General features: G+C 31.8%; 1 protein-coding gene across 1 annotated transcript in view; it reads right to left on the reverse strand.

The window, feature by feature from the left end:
- LOC148301133 (uncharacterized) overlaps window positions 1-20469 on the reverse strand; it is a 97233-nt gene extending 76764 nt beyond the window's left edge. Inside the window, exon 1 of the mRNA XM_088273774.1 lies at window positions 20330-20469. The gene's annotated coding sequence lies outside the window, so the exon portion shown is untranslated. The remainder of the gene's footprint in view (window positions 1-20329) is intronic.
- Window positions 20470-21041: the final 572 nt, after the last annotated feature.

The raw sequence follows: 21041 nt of genomic DNA on the forward strand, positions 1-21041 counted from the left end.
TTCACATAAATAAGATGCGTAAATAAAGAAGAAGAAAAAATCTGAAGTTTATAAATTTTCCGTGAATTAATCATGATTCCAACCCTTATCCGCACCCAATGGTGCATAGGGCACTGCATCGTGTTGACGCAGTGTTATCTTGATTATTACTTACATTAAGGCATTATTACTTACTCCTGCGCTTCAGGCACCAGTCCAGGGTAATATTAAATAAATATAAGTGGGTAAAATCACAAATATTTATTATCACCACCCTGGGAATCGAACCCGGGACCTCCAGCACGGTTGCTAAACACGCTAACCATTACACCACGGAGGATGACTTATTAAAGTTTTACCTAGTAAATACCACTATTTCTTAAAATCCACTATGACACGTGTTTCGATGCATTCCGCATCATTTTAAAGCACCGTATGTATTTACTAAGTAGAACTTTAATTCAAAATGGATAGATTTTACCACAAAGTGACTGCCGAATCAATGAATGAAATGACAAAAATTTTCAATTTAAATTAATCGCGATTCGCACTTCGGTGTTTTCGAAGATTGTACAATACAATTTTCCCAGAGAATAGCGTAAATTGCTTTTTCCACGCCAGCACTCACAATACGTCGGCGGTGTTGCGGTAGTTCTTTGTTTACCAGCCTTTTAATTAAACGCTTCATTTTGTTTCCTCTTATACGACAAAATGGCCGCTCAATTGAAACTGTCACTTCCGCTCGCGAGGCATTCGCTTCCCGCGAATGCGACACGTCGTTGACGATGTCAACACTTACGTCACACTCTGAATGATCCTCGCGTGACAGCGGTGAGGATGCCATACTAATGTGCAAAGGCAAATAGCCGCAAGTTTAAAAAAAGTAGTTTTGAGATTAATGAGTTTATAGTCAACTTAAAATGATGCTTTTTGCAAAACATGTATCAAATTAAAACAATTTTGCGGCTATTAAGATAACGAATATCTCGGTAAAGGAAAGAGATAGAGCAAAATCTGTGTATATTGTATATGATAGAGGCCAGTTATAAGAATGTTTTGAGGCGTGTTACGCCAAACAGCTGCAACATGAGTTGCCTTTACACATGAGCATAGTAAAAATATTTACATGGTATACAATGCAAGTTCGCTAATCCAAACGCTTCGTAATCCGAAACGCGCTGTAATCCGAACGATGCCAGTTTTAGAGATTAGCTCCTGAAGCCGTGAAAGGTTTTAACATAACCATCAACTGGGCTGAAGAAGTCGTCCAGAACACAGGAATTGATGGTTGTGAGCGAACCCATGACTTAGCCCTTGAACACCAGTTAGGTTTGTTGGTTCAAAAGAAAATATCTGATATTTTCAAGCTAAATTAAAAATGTCATTTTTTTTAATTACTCATTTAGTACCTAGTAATAAAAATGTAAAATAAAGAGCATTTTCATAACCCGAAATATCCTTTTTTCTATCATTTTTCTCAAAACACTTTCGGATTAGCGATTTGGCACTATAATTAGAAAGATTACCAACATTTTTGGTGTGCCCAAATTCTTGTTCACAAATCTGGGTTTCTCCACTAAGGAGTTATATTACATTTTGACATCCAACATATATATGAAGAGTCTATTAAGTTGTATTTTATTAACAAAAACACATACAAATTTATATCGTGACACTTGTTTCGCCTAGTTATGGCATTTTCAAACGAATGTGAAGATCAAATGGACTGACTGTCCTTATGTAGCTATACAATTCTAAGTGACAGTTTTAACATGTGCAGCAATAATTTATGGGAAACAACAGTAGCTAATGGGGGATGTAGGTACGTACCCTTATATTTATTTTCTGGGAAAGGAAGAATTTATTGACATGGCAATTTTTTTTAGAGAATTAATTTTTTAAAGCTAAATACAATTGTTGGTAAAATTATTTTTAGGAATTTATATTTATAATTGTAATTAAAAATGATTTGATCTTCTCATTCGTTTGGAAATGCCGTAACTAGGCGAAACAACTGTCTAATCTACTAATACCTGTCATAGACACATAAAGTAATCCCATAACCAGCCTATTAGAGGTCGAAAGCCCTGTAAATACTAACACTTTTATATTTTTCTTCATCTTTGTTGAGATATCAAAATGTAGAAATATTACCTACTTATGACTTGCGCTTTTATTTACAGGTTACGTAATATCACTGACATAGCGGACGGTTCATCCTAGAAAACCACTTAAATTTAAGTAACTAAAGAATATTGGTTCAAACGCAAACGCCTAATCTAGATCAGGGCTGTCCAAAGCACGCTCATTTTTTTTTTAAATTACCTAACGTCCAAGTAACTCTGAAATCTAGCTACGACTTATGAAACACCCTACTCAGGCTTCAACTTTTTATGTTTTATATCCTATGCCTACTTGTGAGTGTATTGACTCTTTATGTTTAAAGTTACTATAATTTCATGTAATTCATAAGTGAAAATTCTAGGCAAAAACACTCGCTAAAGCACGCTCAAATATAAGTGCAACGTGTTTTTTATTTATGCTTTGTATATTAAAAGCACTGTTAACTTAGTGGTGCGGTAATATCAGTCTACATTTCACCTAATGATGGAACGATTATTTCGAAACCGGTAGTCATAAAGTAGTGTTTTCTTAAATGGTATTACACAAAGTTAATAACGATGGGGACAGTGTTGTTTTCGATTTGCCGCGAATAAGAAAATTTCCCCTTTACAAAATTTATTTCGTAGAACATCATTTTATTTTTCTGGCATCCCAAATAAGCGAGTGAAATATTTATTCGTATGAAAAAAGTTTTCTTAGTAAAATGAATTATTTTATAACAATGACATTTCCGTTTTTGTTAAAAATTGAAGTATTTGTTTCTGCGGCCCTTAAATCTATTTAGTTATTTAGATTGGTCTAGAATTGTGTCTGGTTTGGACAGCCCTGATCTAGATTGCAACACACCGAAAAGTAGGAAAATATCATTTTGCCATTAATACTCGGTATTTTTATTATTTTTTTTGAACGAGCAATATTTCAACAAGTAATTAATTACTTTTTATGAAATATTACAATCGAGGGATTTACTTTTTTTTTTAAATTTCCACAAATCACGCATGACTATTACATAATCGAATTAATAATTCTATCAGTCATTACTTGTAATTTAATAAAACCTCACATTGCAATAAATAAAATGCCAAATCCTCAGATAATAGGCGAAGGAAAACTTTTATCGAAATTATATTTTTGCATAAAGTAAAATATGCTTCAATAAGATGTGTTTTCCGTAATTGTGGATAAGATTATATTATTTACAACATTTTGAGTGTGTCTAAATACTTGTTCACAAAATCTGGATTATCTCCAATTACAGGAATAATATACATATTTATATTTTTGGAAATTAATATACATATTTATTATTTATTTTTATTCACAAATCTGGATTATCTTCAATTATAGGAGTTATTTTTCATATTATTTTATAACATCTCATCAAAGATCAAGAAGAATATGGAAGTCTGGGCATTTACGGGGCTGACGACCGTCAAAGGCTGGTTTAAGTGATCACTTTACACACGTGTAACATTCATCAATTCTACCCATTATTGACAACCACACTACTCAAATTATTGGAAGTTCTATATATATTAACCAATTAAGAAACCTTGTTCTTGAATCACTAGAACTTCACTAGAGATTTTCACTTCATTTCATCTCACCAATAGATGTCTCAAGTAAAGTTCTAGTAATTCAAGAACAATGTTTCTTTATTGGTTAATATATATAGAACTTCCAAGAATTTGAGTAGTGTGGTTGTCAATAATGGGAAGAATTGGTGAATGTTACACGTGTGTAATCACTCAAACCAGCGTATGACGGTCGTCAGCCCCGTAAATGCCAAGACATCCATATTCTTCTTCATCTTTGATGAGATGTAATAAAATAATATTATATTAACTCTGTGGAATGACTTGTTGATTAGAAAAAATATTAAACACTTGTATTAGACCACTAATTGAGTTTTATTTCTTATGACTAGTTTCGAAAACTACAGATGTTTTCATTGATGAGATGTAATAAAATAATATTATATTAACTCTGTGGAATGACATGTTAATTACAAAAAATATTAAACACTTGTATTAGACCACTAATTGAGTTTTATTTCTTATGACTAGTTTCGAAAACTACAGATGTTTTCATTGATGAGATGTAATAAAATAATATTATATTAACTCTGTGGAATGACATGTTAATTACAAAAAATATTAAACACTTGTATTAGACCACTAATTGAGTTTTATTTCTTATGACTAGTTTCGAAAACTACAGATGTTTTCATTGATGAGATGTAATAAAATAATATTATATTAACTCTGTGGAATGACATGTTAATTACAAAAAATATTAAACACTTGTATTAGACCACTAATTGAGTTTTATTTCTTATGACTAGTTTCGAAAACTACAGATGTTTTCATCGACAGGTGATCCCAAAAACTAAGATAAAGATTATTTGGCGGTTAAGCATTGATATTACAGTGTTATAGATTATTTCCAAAAATTATTAGGTGTCAAAAGTCTGCGTAATCGGAGGGCATGTATGACTAGATGTATGGATGTGAAGGAGGCGAGGAGTGTATGTCAGGACAGAAGAGTGTGGCGTTCCATCATCTCTGCCTACCTCTGCGGGGAAACGGCGTGATGGTAGTAGTAGTAGTAGTAGTAGTAGATTATTTCCGTGTTATTTAAGGTTATCCCTAACAGGGAAGGTCATAGTTGAAAGATCAATCATACTTAAGGTTGATTCTCAAATAAATCAAAAACAAAGAGGCAAGGTTTTAGTAAAGAAACGTTTCATCCATCATGTCTCATTCGTACTTGTAGTGAACTATAGGGTGTTTTTTTAGAGGTTTGGATTTTTAACTGGCAACATTGTTTCTACAGACTGTCAATTTGGCAGTTGAAAGTTGATTTTTAGTCAGTACGTTTTGCCATTTCACCATGAATAGACTGAATGACCATTATGCGCGTCGTAGGTTGTGGTGATGGGCCGAAAACAATATTAAGCTTGATCCTCTTTTTCAACGCAAAATTTTGTTCACCGATGAGGTACATTTTTGGTTAAATTTCTGTCAATAAGCAGAATTGCCGAATTCGGAGTGGAGAAAACCCAGAACCCTTTGTCGAGACGCCCTTACATCCATTAAAAGTCACTATGCTTTATGGGTAGGTGGAATCATTGACCCATATTTTTTAAAGACGATGCCGGCCAGAATGTTACGGTCAATGAAGAGCGCTACAGAACCATGATAACTGACTTCTTCGTACCTCAGATGAATGGCATTGATGTGAAAGAGCTGTGGTTTCAACAAGATGGCGCAACATACCACATGGCGTGTGTCACCTTTTTTTTGCGGGAAATTAGAATTTGTATACCTATAAAAAAACATCCTATATTATGATTTTTTGCTGTGACAGAATAAAGAAGTTATAACTGTTATACGCGTTCAGAGGAACATTTGGCGCCGAGTCGTCAAGCGTAACAGGTCGTGAGTCAAGTTGTCGTGTCGTGTCGTCTGTGTGTTTGAAAGAAACTAACATAATATTATTACGATGACAAAACACAAACTATTGTATTATTTCTCAAGTCAGTCAATCAATTGTTGTATAATAATAACTAACCTCAAAGATTTGTCTAATTTTTAACATACAAGCATTTCATTCGTCGAATGATTGTATCTCATTAAAAAATGTGAAAATCCCGGTACTTTAAGTTATGTTTAAAGTCGGAGAAATAAGCATTTAAAAGGAAGAAGATAATAAAAAGAGTAGAGTTAAAACAATATGATTACGACATTAATGTTCTGTTACGATAATCTTAACCCTACGTTGAACGAAATACTACGATTTGTAATTTAAGCTCGACTTGGTAAATACAACTATTTCTTAAAATCAATCGTGACACGTTTTTCGATGCATTCCGTATCATTTTCAAATACCGTATGATACAGTATCGAAACACGTATCACAAAAGATTTTAAGAAATATGTAATGGCATTTACCAGTTAAAAAAAAAATTAAAAATGTATAGATATTACCACAAAGTGAAATATTACAAGGTAATGAATTAGTTCAAGTTAGATTTCAATTAGAAAATTGGAAATCAATAGTTCTTCTTTAATGACTTTCCAACCAACAAATACAGTATTCAGTGTCCGGTTATTTTAATTTTATTATTTTTACATTAATTTTAAATAAAAGTATTCCAGTTAAACAGTAGGTTTGATAAGTGAGTCATAAATGGTAATACACCCTTACAAAATTACAACATTTATTTTAAGAAATTTACAAATTAATGTTCGCAAAACTTTATTAGGGGAGGTTAGTTAAGTTAAAATACAAGTAGGAATTGGAATGTCAATACAGGAAACATTCAGACGCAACTCAGATACGGCGTCTATCCACGAAATAAAAATCTTTGTCAAGTTTTTTTTTCTTTTATAAATATTTTGCCTAGAACATATTTAATACATTAAAAAAAACGTTTCAACGAAGGTAATAAAAATATTTCAAAAAAATCTTAATATCGTTAGATTATATGTAGGCAATATTTTGAGAAAGTACAACGTACATTTTATATTAAGAGCAAACTACGAATAAACAGAGATGTAATAAAGAGTTGATGTACGTTCAACGATGCTGCAATAGGCATTTGCATATAATAATACCTATTATGGACTGCATAATGTAATAGACCGACCATTTTTCTCGTATGTATTCTAATTTGTGACCGTGACCCACAATGCAATTATTCAGCCACACGTACATGATATTACCATAAATCTAAAAGATTTACATTCAATTTAAGGATGTTGCGTTACTTTTTTATGGCAAATCAAGATTCGCGTAATCATTTCCCATTAAAGGCGATAGTTTACTCTTAATGAGAATAAAATAAATACGAGAAAACACAGTAAAATGGATATTCAGAAGTGACCTGATACCTCAAAGTAAAAATACATAAAATGATATATAATTCACGATTCAGAAAAGACAAATATTTATAGAATATTTATTTATATAGATTTACTCACATAAATTTTGAGTGTCCAAATACTTGTTCACAAATCTGGGTTTCCCCCACATAGGAGTTATTTTACATTTTTGATATTTGATGAACAAGAATATGGAAGTCTGCGTATTTACAAGACTTGAGACATATCATATACTGGTTTCAGACAGCCATATTATTCTATGTTAAGATGTCAAAAATGTTAAAATATTTTTCTTTTATTATTATTTAATGGCGTGTCTTTTTTCAACTTTCATCTGCTTTTAAGTCCGACGACATTGGCAATTCGTTTTAAATAGAATAAATAATTTCTACGTGATTTTCAGATGACAAATAATTATTAACATATGTATCATCATTGTTATTAAGCGATATGACTGGGCTATAAAGCTACAGGTTACTTACATATAATTGCGAAAGTTGTAGGTACTTAAACAAATGAGTGACAGATATTTAGATCATGTAAAAAGTGTATGCTTATTGCGTATCGAGCATTACAGAGATTACAGATATTTCATGATTATAATTTCGTATGATATTTAAGATATAAAAGATTATAGTGTTAATATTGTATGGTATTAATGGTGTGGTATTATTAAGTTATCATTCAGGATATGTACTTGTAAAAAAAAAACTGTAAGATTCTGCTCTGAAATTACGCATAGTACTTTAATTGTTACTAAAAAGTATACAATAAGTAATCAAAACGTTAAAAAGCTAAACGATTTTATTTTAATAATAATTACTTTATCGTTTTAAATGTTAAAATTACTGGAAAATTTAAGCACCCTTGAGGTGAATTTTCACTAAAACGGCGCTTCATAAAAAAAAAACAAATTAATAAATCTGCATAATCGATTTATGTATATTCATATCGTATTATATATCGCACGTCGAAAAAATAATGATGAAAGTGATCTAAATAGATTTTTTCTTCATAATAAATCGATCATGTTAAATATATCTTAAATTTAAGCAAGAAAAACTCAGTAAGTAGAACATACAAAAGATTTTTAATAATTAATTATTAATATATATTTTTTAAATCATAGAAATCGTTAATAGCATTCTTAAATGAATAAATAATACGCGTTCATAATTTGCACATTGATATATCCGCTTCAAATAACAGGTTTAAATTAAAGCGTATTTGATATTGTTTTTATAATATTAAATATTGTTTACAATGCTTATAGAGATACATACCGAATAGTATAATTATGATCGTTAAAGCCATAAAATAGCCTTAGGAATTCACAAGACGCAATTGTTTTTTTTTTAATTAACAATTTGTCGTTTGAATATTTAGGAGTAAATATTGAAACTACACGAAAAATGAGAATTCTACTATTTACCCCGGTATGTCAAGCGTCAAGGCTTCAAAAAGCGGAACGAAATTAAATGAATGATATTTAAGTATCTATATATTTGAGGAAAAAAAATAAGTATAGGGTAAAGTATGGATAGATGCCAAACATCGAGATTCAAGGCTGAAAAACCATGTTTATTACGTACCTTCTTTTACTTGCAGCCAGTGCATAGTATACTGAGATAAACATTTTCACGATTACGTCATAAGAAAATAATTTAATATAAAAATAGTAAAAGTAATCGATATCATTATAATTGAAATATGTAATAAAAAGGGAATATGTAATATATAGAAATAAACATACAATATATTTTTAAACTTTTAATGATGCCACCGTTCAAGGTTGTGTCATTAATAATTTAAAAACATAATCCCCAATTCCCCTTCAAAAACTTTGAGGTTTCTTTAATAAAGGGGCAAATTATTGACTTAAGAGAGGAATACCCCTTCTGGTGTAATTTTCGGTAATGTACAATTACTATTTTATATTTTATTTACGTACTTATAAGTATTCATGTATGTGTATACTTACGTAGAATATGTATATGCTGAGTACCTGCATGAATATGTACGTAAATATGTGGATGTGTATGGCGTAATTTATTGTACTTGATCTATTTGATATAAAAAATTGCATAAGAAAAAAACAAATGATAAATACTGATAATTTTTAACGCACGAATTTTTGAATACAAAGAAAACATTTGGTACATTATTTTATGTTTAGACTGGAATTACGCAAAAGTTCAATATTTTTGTTAATTTGATAACACGTAAGCAAGGTGATAAATAATTAATTACAAAAACACATTTTATTTCACAGATTTTATCGAACTAAGAAAGTCGTGCGTGGTAGACAAACGTGCTAACCACTGCGGTAAACAAAACTTTATTTTCAGAATGTCGAAGAAACGCATAGATATATTGTCAGATAACGAAAACGAATATTTGTATCGCTTATTTATTGAGCCGCGTTTTATATAAAAAATGTGAAAAAATACCGCATAATAAAAGAATCGCCAGTACTATATCCAATTCAAAGATGTCGTGACAACAGGCTAATACCATGTGACTATTAAAATATTTACACGAGCTTGTCAGAACCCTTCAGTTTAGTGAATCGCGTGTCGAGAGGACATAAAGTATCTTACCGTTGGGAGGTAGTAAATAGTTTCTAGAAGCGGCTTCCGAGAAGTCATTAGGGGACCATAACCCATCGCGGATATATCTAACCTGGAATCTGCGAACTATGGAGTGTCCTTGTGGCTGTATCATCAAATTATTACCTACTTAAATGGTAATTATAATGTAATTTTACTAGTTACTCTACGTCGAAGATTTCTTTTGGATAAAAGCCAAGGAATGAATAGATATTGAGGAATCGTTTTTGCATTAAACAGGCAAGTATTTATTTATGTATTAAATGTTGTGTCAAACGCTATTTTTTTTACTCTACTAAGTTTGTAAGTATTTCGTAAATATTTGCCTAATCCTGTTTTAAATCTTCGGTAGAGGAATTAAATAAAATTATTGACATTTGAAAGCAATATTTCACGAAGCCCGCTTACCGAAATATAAAAATTCCCAAGAAAGAAATTTTATTTACATCCTGCGTTGGTTAACATGAAGGAAAAAAATATGTGGTATATTTAATTTTTTTTTAAATCTGTAGGTAGGTAGAATTTTAATTAAAAAATATATATTATGGAACGTTGGTTATTCGTTTAAATAGCCATTTCTGACAACCAATAGCCATTTCAACAAGAGCAGGCAGAATTTTTGAAAACCTTAAATTCGTATTTTTTTACAATTTTTAAGACTGAAGACAATTCTATTGTATAAAAAAAAAGAACTCACACTTTGACAAATACGTATAAAACAAAGAAATTTTTTAATAAATACCTCACCGGTCGTCATAACTCCTAATCGTAATAGTCGAAATAATAAAGAGGAAAATTTTTGGGCATCGATTACGCATGGAAATTAACGTTTTAACAACGTGGTGTAAGTGGATAATTTTAGCTTAACTTCGGTTAAAAATAAATATTATGAACTTCTTGACAATAATGAACGACGGCAGGTGAATCGATTTCAAAATCGCATGAAATAAAAAGTCCAGATGTAAAATTAAAGTTATCTACATTCAGTAGTTAGAGCTTTATCATTTCACTGAAATCCTAGACCTAGGAAAGTTACAGCATTTAAAATGTTAGTATTTTGTTTCCGATCAGCTTACTTATGTAGGATTATAATATATTGTACATGGATATGAGGCAAACAGGCATTTACATAATTTAATATTAGGTAAACATTGCACATAAATTCGTACAAACATGTGCGTAATTCTTGTAAGATAAATATAAATGACTATTAACAAGGAAAGATAACAACAAAAGATGGGGGGGCATACCATACAAGATACAAGAGCACTATAATTTTCTGGATAACGTATACAATTACAATTTACGAAACCTTGCTGTTACACAAAACCAGATTTTATTGCCCATAAAGCAGCGGAAGACAAGGTAACGCAAGTCGAGGTAGCAATTTTCCACTACGCACATTTATTTCCTTTAGAGATCGTCGACAGATACAAAAAAGGGAAAGATGCGGGTAAAAGTATACGAGCAACAGAAAGTGCTAGGAGTTTCCAACTTTGGAGTGTAAGTAACTAACTTAGCATCATGCCGTTTCACCGCAGGGGTAAGCAGAGAGAATAGAGCGCCACACCAATCTGTCTTTGCAAACAATCTTCGCGTCTTCCACGTATTTCAAGTGTTCCTCGATCTTCCTCTTCCCATCACATCCTATTACTTTCATTGCACACATTACATACATTTGACAAGAAACGCCTGCAGGTCTTCTCTACTATCGGCAAGGGGCACAGCATCGTCAGCAGGGGCGTGCATTCCATATGAGCAGGAGTGTGGTTCCTCGAGCGCCCGACGCGGCTGCTGTGAGAACCACGCTCCATCATTTATTTAATTTTCTCCGAACATTTACATCTCAAGTCTACAATTTTTTGCTCATCTATAAATATTGTGATTGGTGTTAACTTGAAATGGTTAAAAGTTATAATTTTATAAAGGATAGCTGTTAACTGATGAAAGTGCATCAATAATATCATTGCGTCGTTCAATATAGCAATGCTGGTCTAAACGGCGTAGTGTATTTCTAAGAATCTGTGCCGAATGAACACATGTGGCAAGTTGGCGTCTAAAAGTGCTTTGTGTTCGTCCCTTAAGGATACTTTACGACCATAGTGTATTCATACGAATCTCCTAACTTCTCGGGGATAAATGACTGCAATAAAAATGTGCAAAGACAATACCAATCTGAGAACATGTGCTTAAACGGTTAAATTTTATGAAATCGTACTACAAACTGAAATACCTCAATTGCGCCAGCTCCCATTTGTATGAAAGCAAAAGCGGAAAACCTCAGAGACAAAACCATCATATCGGATCACGGAAGGGCGGCAAAAGAGGATAAAAGTGAAGTCCCGTTTGAACTGTGCTAGTCTGGAAGTTGGAAGTTGGCCATCCACAGTGACGAGGAGATCAACAAGCTGCCCTCCAGCGTGACGACCATCGCTCAGGAATGCGTCCTGCCCAACACCTTGGCCATTCTCCAACCCATGGGATCAAGAGGAAGGCGTATTAATTTGTCGGCTCATCTTTTCCCCACTCCAGACTCGACAGCCCGAGATCGATTGACGACGTTTTAATCCATTTTTTATATCATTATCATCATTATCATTTTTTTATTATTATTATCCATGTCTTTATAAGCGCCCTTGAGGTAGTATTTTACGAAAATGGCGCTATACAAATTATCCAAATTATTATTATTATTATTATTATATAGGCAGAAAAGCAGTGCCTATCCTAACTTACACGCGTGACATATAAAAACGTAACCAGTACCTACCCTACTTTACTAAGTCGTATCTAGCTTACCTTACTGCCTACATCTACTGCCTAACGTAATTAATTCTCTGTGCACGCCACTGGGCAGAAAAGCAGTGCCTACCCTAACTTACCTGCGTGACATATAAAAACGTAACCAGTACCTACCTTACTACGTAGTATCTTACTACCTACTTCTACTGCCTACCCTAGTGAGTAGTAGCAGGTTACCTTACTACGTACCTCTACTCGGCTGTCCAAACACAAAACACAGTATGGGACATTTTTTTGTAGTACATTTTTTTTTGCATTTTTGGACCAAGTAGATGCTACTTAGTAGATGATAGTCCAAAAATGCAAAAAAACGTACTACTAAAAAATGTCCCTTACTGTATTTTATTTTTGACAGCCGTACTGCCTACCCTAGTGAATTCTCTGTGCACGCCACTGATCGTCAGTATACAAAAGGCAACAACAGTTTGGAGTGTGATTCTGCAAAATAAGGTATCATCACGTGTGCGAGAAGAAGATCGATCATATTCACCCACGTGTGCGCTAATAGTTGGATGGTTACATCACACTCTACGTTACTCACTAAATGTGGATAGATCAGGGGTCGGCAAACCTCTTGGACCAAAAGAGCCAAATGTTAGTATCAAAAAAGAATAAACACATCCGCCAACTAATATCAATACCAAAAAGTAAACACAAAAAAAATTAACCATGTGTAACCCGTGAACTAATAATTTCTATTCAACAAAGAAATAAGCTATATAAAATTTATACCCACACACAGGCCACGCCATTGTGGGATCTTATTTTGTACTATATTATGTATTTTTTTGAACTTGTATTTATTTATATTATATTGTTTAATGCAAAAGAATTTAAAAAAATATAAAAAAAAATAAAATAAATAAAATAAAATAAAATATAACGATTTGGAAATTTTCGGGGGGCAAATTCTTTATTTAATTGTAAATTAAATATTGGCTCAACAAAGATTCAATACATTAAATTAAATTTTTGAATTGAATTGGATAATTGAATGTTTAAAGGAACATACAAGTATTTTTTAAGTAACAGATTTTTAATCAGAGATAATTTTTTGCGCAAATTTATACATAAGTACATGGATAAATCAGCGCATTATCCATGTATGTATACATTAAAAAACTGTTAAAAAACGGTAAAAAACTGTTAACCAAAAAAGATTTTGGTAAACAGTTATTTTTTTTACACGATAAAGGTTTTATGGGGGCTCATATATACTTAAACAGCACCATCCCTCCTTACCAACCGAACTAAAAAATAATATGCACGGAATAATTTTTGAAATATATCGAAATTTCTGTAAAAATGGTATTTAGAATTCGACAAAGAAAAAGCTATACAAATTGCTTAAAGATCCACATGTGGATCGCGAGCCACAATTTTCCGATCCCTGGGATAGACAATATTACTCGGGGTTCCATGAACTTCGATCCGACTTCCTTGTTCGTGATTTTAGACTTCAAATATTGAATTGCGTTTTGTATAAACGCCCATACAAAATACATTTCTGTTATATCATTTTATTATTATTTAATATACTTGTAATGTTTTTGTGGTGACTACAATATAATATGAGGAGGATGACGTAGGCGTTACGCGAATAAATAAAAAAATGTTACATCTCAGCAATTTGATTAATTAAAGAAAATAAGAGAATGAAACCGCAGTGAAAAGATAACCTCAAATGCGTGGACAAAAATAAACGTCAACGTATAAGAAAGCATATAACTTTTTAGTGGAGTCAAACGCAGAATTCGCGATAAAGGTTTGGACACATTCAAAATATTGTAAATACAAAAGTATGTATTTTCACAATATTTTGAGTGTGTCCAAATCATCATTCACTGTTTCTGGGTCAGACTCTACTAAGGAGTAATTTATATTGATAATCTCCACATAGACGAAGAATAAGAAGAAATATATGTAATAAAATAACTAAGTACCTACCTATACATTTTATTAAGTACTTACAAATAGTACCTACATAAAACAGTTCTACCACCAGATGTCGCATGCGTCACACTGAATAAAACAAAAGACATCGGATAGAAAAAAATATAATATTGTTAACTGTCAGAATCAGATAGATAGAAAATTATTGTAAAGATTAATTAAGAATAAACTTTTATCGTCGTTTCTTTAATTACAAAGCAACACATTGTTTATTTTATTATTATACACCCACTTTACGTATTATTTACACCCAATTTACGAAGGAAAATATTACCACGTTATATATATATATATATATATATATATATATATATATATAATATTATCAACCTGTTATGGACTGATTTAAGTGATCACTGTACACATGTGTGATTTCCATCATTCTATCCATGATTACTTACTAAGCTCAACCATAGATGGTGCTGAGAAATAGTATATGAAAGGTTTCAATTGAAAATCACCCACATTTATTTTGACCCCCCTGGGAATCGAACTTAGGTCTGCCTCCGTAGTGTAATGGTCAGCGTGTTTAGCTACCGTACTTGAGGTCCCGGGTTCGATCCCCAGGGGGAAAGGACGAAAATAAATAATAGTGATTTCAAATTCTAATATTCATTTAATTTTATCCTGGACTGGTCCCTGAAGCGCAGGAGTAATCACATTGCCTTCGTGTAAGTAATTATCAAGATAACACTGCGCCAATATAATGCAGTGCCCTATGCACCATTGGGAGCGGATAGGGGTTAGAAGAAAGAATATTTCCTTCTTTTTAGTAAGAAATATTCTTTCTAAAATTATTTTTATGAAAACGTATATAAGTTGGGGAAAATGTATCCATGTCAATGTTATTATCAAAGGAATGAAGGGAATCGAACGCGGAACCTCCAGCGCGGTAGCCAAACGCGCCTACCACTACACTATGGAGGCGGACAAAACGATATAATTACAATTATAAGTTTGCATGTTTTTTTGTGTTCAGTTAGATAAACAAAATCAACATTTAATTACTGACTTTGTAGAGTCCGCATGCCCACAATTAACATTTCTCTTCCTTATAATCAATGCCTAGATGTGGGAGACGAATGGTACAATAAATGAATAAGAAAAATATAAAAAAAAATGAAAGAGAGAGTCGTCTGTGAAGCATTGGCAAATTACACGTCAATTTTCTTCAAATTACCCGACACAAATTACGCTCGGAGCTCCCGAAGCTCTAATCAGCGAAGAAGCAGTAATAAGACTTTAACGTGTTCCTTAATGGACCCATGCCATTACACAAAAATATTTTTTTAACCGAAAGAAATCTACGAAATCTGGTAAAATGAACTCTACCACCTCAAGATATGTCTACTTTGTACCAAATGGGGTACTTTGCACCCGTTGTGAGGCAAATTCATTACGCTACTGAAAACATACAAATTGTATAATATAGTATACACAATTCGTATTTCAAAAGAAGGATGAAATTAGATTGAATGTAGTCAAAATGCGATCTCTCAGAAGAATGTGCGATAAAACGATGTATGATAGATGTTCGAATAGTGAAATAAGGAAGGAATGCAAAGCTGAGACAAGCGTACATACATTCATACTGTGAGTACATTTACTTATAATAATTTTAATAAATAGTTTAAATGGTCATATAAGGAAAGAATGTAAGGTTGAGATGAGCACTATCGATAAAATTAAGAAAGGTGTGTTGAGATGGTTTGGACGTGTGGAACGAATGAGTGAGAAAATAATGGTAAAACAAATTTATGAGGCGAATGTAATTGGAAAAAGGAGCAGAGAGGAAGACCGAGAATAACTTGGCACGATCAAGTATGCCAAATACTTGAAAGTGGTCAGGTTAGGAGTCGAAACAATCGGCGAGTATGTATGAGGAGATGCATGAAGTGGAAGAGGCGAAGAATGTTTGCAAGGACAGAGTGGCGTGGCGTTCTGTTCTCTCTGCCTACCCCTGCGGAGAAGCTGCGTAATGGTTAGTTGGTTAGTTAGTACATCTCCTTTTTTTATTAAAATGAATATAATCTTCATATAAAAAATACTTAATAAGGTAACTAATTTTATGAAGTTAGTCACTTAAGGCCCAGTATTCGTTAAGTCGCCACTTGATTTTCTCTAAATTCAGGTAAAATTTTACGCAATTGATCTTTTTCTTAAAATATCGTTTTTGCGATAATTTTTATCCTCGAAATAATTTTATGGTTTTGAAAAAAGAGTTACCGTGAGGAGTTAAAAAAATGTATAAAAATATGTTTTCCATATAAACTAATATCGTAAATATTTTTTTTAAATCCAATATACATTCTTTAAAAAAATCTGGCGTGGAAAGGCGTGTTACCTCTACGGGAGTCGGCCGGTGAATTAATTACGTGTTGCGTTATATCCCCATATAACAATATTTGAACCAAAAATATAGTAGATTTTCAGATTTTTATATGTATTTTTTATATATGTATTTTATGATATTTGATCTAGGTGTGCAGAAAAAGACTGTTTTCATTCTGCGGTCCATATACTTAATATAAGACTAAATAAACGTTTGTTGTAAATAAATATATTTAAGGCAGCACAAATATAAATAATAAAAAAACAAAAATTAATTTAAAACTTAAAAATTATATTGGTAGGTTTACACAAAAATGTAAAATTTTATATTTTTTCATATAACAGGTAAACATTCAGAAAACATTTTAATAAATACTTTGGCAAGTGATCAAATATACCTACGTTGGATGTTTGTCAACCCTACAATGCGCATTTCTTACTAAAAATATATTTAATTTATTTATGAAATATGTACCTTTGTACTGGAAAACGGTAAATACAAAAAGGGCAAATTTACTGCTTTTACATAATTATTTTATGTATATAGTCATATGATTCAAATATGTAAGATTTATGTGGATCTCACTATTTTCGTCCTATGAATATGAAAAGAATGATCATATTTTAAATTTCATTTCTCTCAATGTAGACTTTTGTATATAATATTGAATAATTTTTTTAATACCATTTTTTTATACATTTTATTTATATTTATAAGCATATATCATGAAGAGTACCAGCAAGCACCAATTTTCAAGCAAGTCAACTATAAAATTACTTGGAAAAACAGCGGTCTTAAACCAATGCTGTTCAGAAGTATGTAAGTGGTTGATTTTTATGAGGAAAAGTTTGCAAGTTGTATTTATTTTGGTAAACAAAAAAAACTTTGAAAAAATGTTGTTAGGTGGAAAGACAATGGTATGCGAGGTATATGAGGAGAATAGAACCATCCAGACCATCCCCCACATCGGACTGCAAGGCCAACTATGGGTAGATGACTCCCGGGCAGACCACCAAAGAGATGGATTGATGGCTGAGAATCGACATCGCAGGGAGCTAATCCCTCTTAAAAACAGGCCATAAGGCCTACACCAAGAAGAAGAAGAAGAAGAAAAAAAAACTTAATGATAATGTGGTCGATTCATGTGTGCATCAGCGCGCATTGAAGGGTTAACAAACACAAAGACTTGAAAATAATATATAAAAATTGACAATAATGAGAATCTGACAAGTCCAACCTTGGACAATACTAACCAGCTAGCTAATAGTTGAGACATGCATGAGAAAAACATATCATCATACTTATAAAGGACACATAATGTGTTCAGCTCTGGTAATCCACAACAAAAGAACGTGACCATAGGCAGGGAACAAATATAAAATGTGTTCAATCCAGCGAAGACCACTTAAATGTGATAATAAATATAGTACTTAAGTATACAAAAATTGATACAAAACCATATAAAATTAGTATAGCTTTTTTAGCCAGTCCTAGTAATATCTGCAGTAAAAATCTATCAGACATAGTTAGATGTTTCGATTCCCAGGGGGGGGGGGTCACATAAATATAAGTGATTTTTTCCCTCTAATATTTCTTCAATATTACCCTTGACTGGACCTGAAGCGGAGGGCCAATCACCTTTCCTTCATGTGTTAACGGTCAAGATAACACTGCGTTTATATGACGCAGTGCCCTATGCACCATTGGGGTGCGGACAAGGGTTTGAAGAATATTTATTTGACCCCCCCCTTGGAATCGAACCCGGGACCTCCAGTATGGTAGCCGAGTGTGCTGACATACGCTAGGGAGGAAGACAAATGTTCTTTTATTAAATATCTATATTAATTTTGGAAGATATCTTACTACTATATACTTATCAATTAAAAGATTCTTTAAAATAGCAATTTTTCCACTATATTTACTCAGACACTACTTAAGATAAGACATTGGGTCAAAAGTATTTTTAGTTTATGTTAACAATAAAACCTCATTAAGTTTTGTTTTGAAGTATTTATTGCACCGTAAATCTGGATAAAAAAATAATAGATTTAGGACAATAACAATTTATATGAGAAAACGGTTAATTTTTAAGAAACAGGTAACAGATTTTTTATATCTATTACGGTAAATATAAAATTATCAAGTATCTAAAAGCAAACCTTCTACTAGCGTACAAAATAAGTAATAATTTAAATATTTTATGTCTACCTTTGAAGCAAAGAGGATAGTACGTTCAACTATAACAGATAAGGTCTCGGATTCGATGCCCACTCGGGTGAACATAAAAATGATGTTCCATTATTGTAATAATTTAGTATGTTACCCTGGAACGGACAACTCAAACGCAAGACTGATACTGAACCTTTATGTAATTCACATTTAAGATATAGTCACGAGTAGAAATAATAGGGGTAAGAAAATACCCTTTAAATAAATGGGAAAAATTATGCATTGCTTTAAAATTCTAGAAAATTTTGTTCCATTTTTAAATTATATGTTTCCATAAACAAAATAAAACATAAACCTTTTAAAGTAGGTACATGAGCATTTAACCACTATTTCTAATAATTTTTTTAAAAATGTGTATTTCCAGCATATTTCTTGGTGTAATTTTAATTAAATGATATTATTAACTTATTTATTGATTCGGCGTTTAATTTGTAGAACTCCATTTTAATATATGTATTAATTTTTAAAACAAACACAGATTTTTGGAGTGTACAAAGTTGTATTTTATTAATAAAACACAAAAAAAATTATATTGTGACAATTGTTTCACCTAGTTATGGCGTTCGTTTGAAAATGCCATAACTGGGCGAGACAATTGTCACAATATTAATTTTTACGTGTTTTTTTAGTAAAATACAACTTAGCAGACTCTGAAAAGAAAAATCTGTGTTTGATTCAAAAATAAATTTGTAAGATATTATTAATTTTTATCTACTAAAGCGCCAGTCTAAAGATGTTCCGTTGAAAGTGCTGACTGGTAAGGTGAACAAGTGGAAGGTATTGAATGTCAAAATTTGAATTGCACAACTGTATGTCAATACTATTAAATTCATCAATATTGGAGAATACTATTTTTGTTAACATAGGTTACTAGCTTACATATCTTACTCATATTTTGTATCCACAAAAGCAACATATAAGGATTGTAATTAAAGTATTAAATGTCAAGATATGGATTTTTTAAATTTATATAAAATAACAATTGTTTTCAAAGTTTAAACTGTTTACATATAATAAATTCAATGACAGAAGATGCATAAGGTAATATATCAAGTATATTTTTAAACCAATCAAATTGACAAGCCAATCTGTTCAAATACGCATTAAGATACTTGACGCAATATACCTGAGGTATTTATATTGAGTAATATTGACATAAAGTCAATAAAATATGAAGTAACCAACAAATAGTTGGCAAATGCACGTTATCTAAATAAACAACACCTGCCCGTCGGACGATAAGAGCTTCGTTAAATGACTCAGAATATATTATTTACATAAAAAATCGAACGAAACAAAGGTTAGATAAAAGAAACCGATATTCTAAATAGAAACAAGCAAAATCAAGAAATAAATGCCGAAAAAATAACAACAAAAATTATATGAATTAAAATGTTTTGAGGGATTCAGCTTACCTGCTTTTCAGATAAAATATTTGCGAATGATCACATGCACTCTAATAACAACGCCGAATTAATGATTTGTTTCCGTAGCAAACTAATTCGGCGGCTCCACAACGACATACACCCACACTTCACTGACAGCCACTGACAACAAAAGACGATTCTTCCATTTTGACAGAATGTGTCATGGCCACCGCTAAACAACTTGTTTAAAGCTTTTGAAATTTGACAACAGAGTGCCTACCATCGCAATAAAAATGATTATAAACAAATTTGTAATTCAAAAATGTCTCAATTTCTTGAAAAATAGTATTTTAAATTTTTACTTGAAGTTATAAAATAAAATAGTACCTAAATACTTTTCTCATAATAAGTGTAGCTAAAGTAGATCCCTACTTATTTATTATGTTTATTACATGGCAAGACTAGAAGTTAGTATGAAATTAATTCAAAAGATGGCGGTACTAGAATTATTTGTTGTAAATATAAAATAGCACTTTATAGTGCTATTTTGGATCAACTAAACGTGCAGTATTTTATACACTCATCTTACATCGATATTTTTTCAAGGCTGTTATAGAAGATTAATTTTTCTTACGTATTTTCCTTATTTGATATTTAAATGTTTTTTAGACGAAATTTAATGTCATTAGCACACTTCATTTACGCGTAGGATTGGTGAGGGGCCGCCACTACCGCAATTTTACATAAAACAAAAATGATT

Source organism: Brachycentrus maculatus, unplaced genomic scaffold (assembly GCF_059751285.1).
Source record: "Brachycentrus maculatus isolate JH-2025_06_01 unplaced genomic scaffold, ASM5975128v1 h1tg000602l, whole genome shotgun sequence".
Classification (NCBI taxonomy): Eukaryota; Metazoa; Arthropoda; class Insecta; order Trichoptera; family Brachycentridae; genus Brachycentrus; species Brachycentrus maculatus.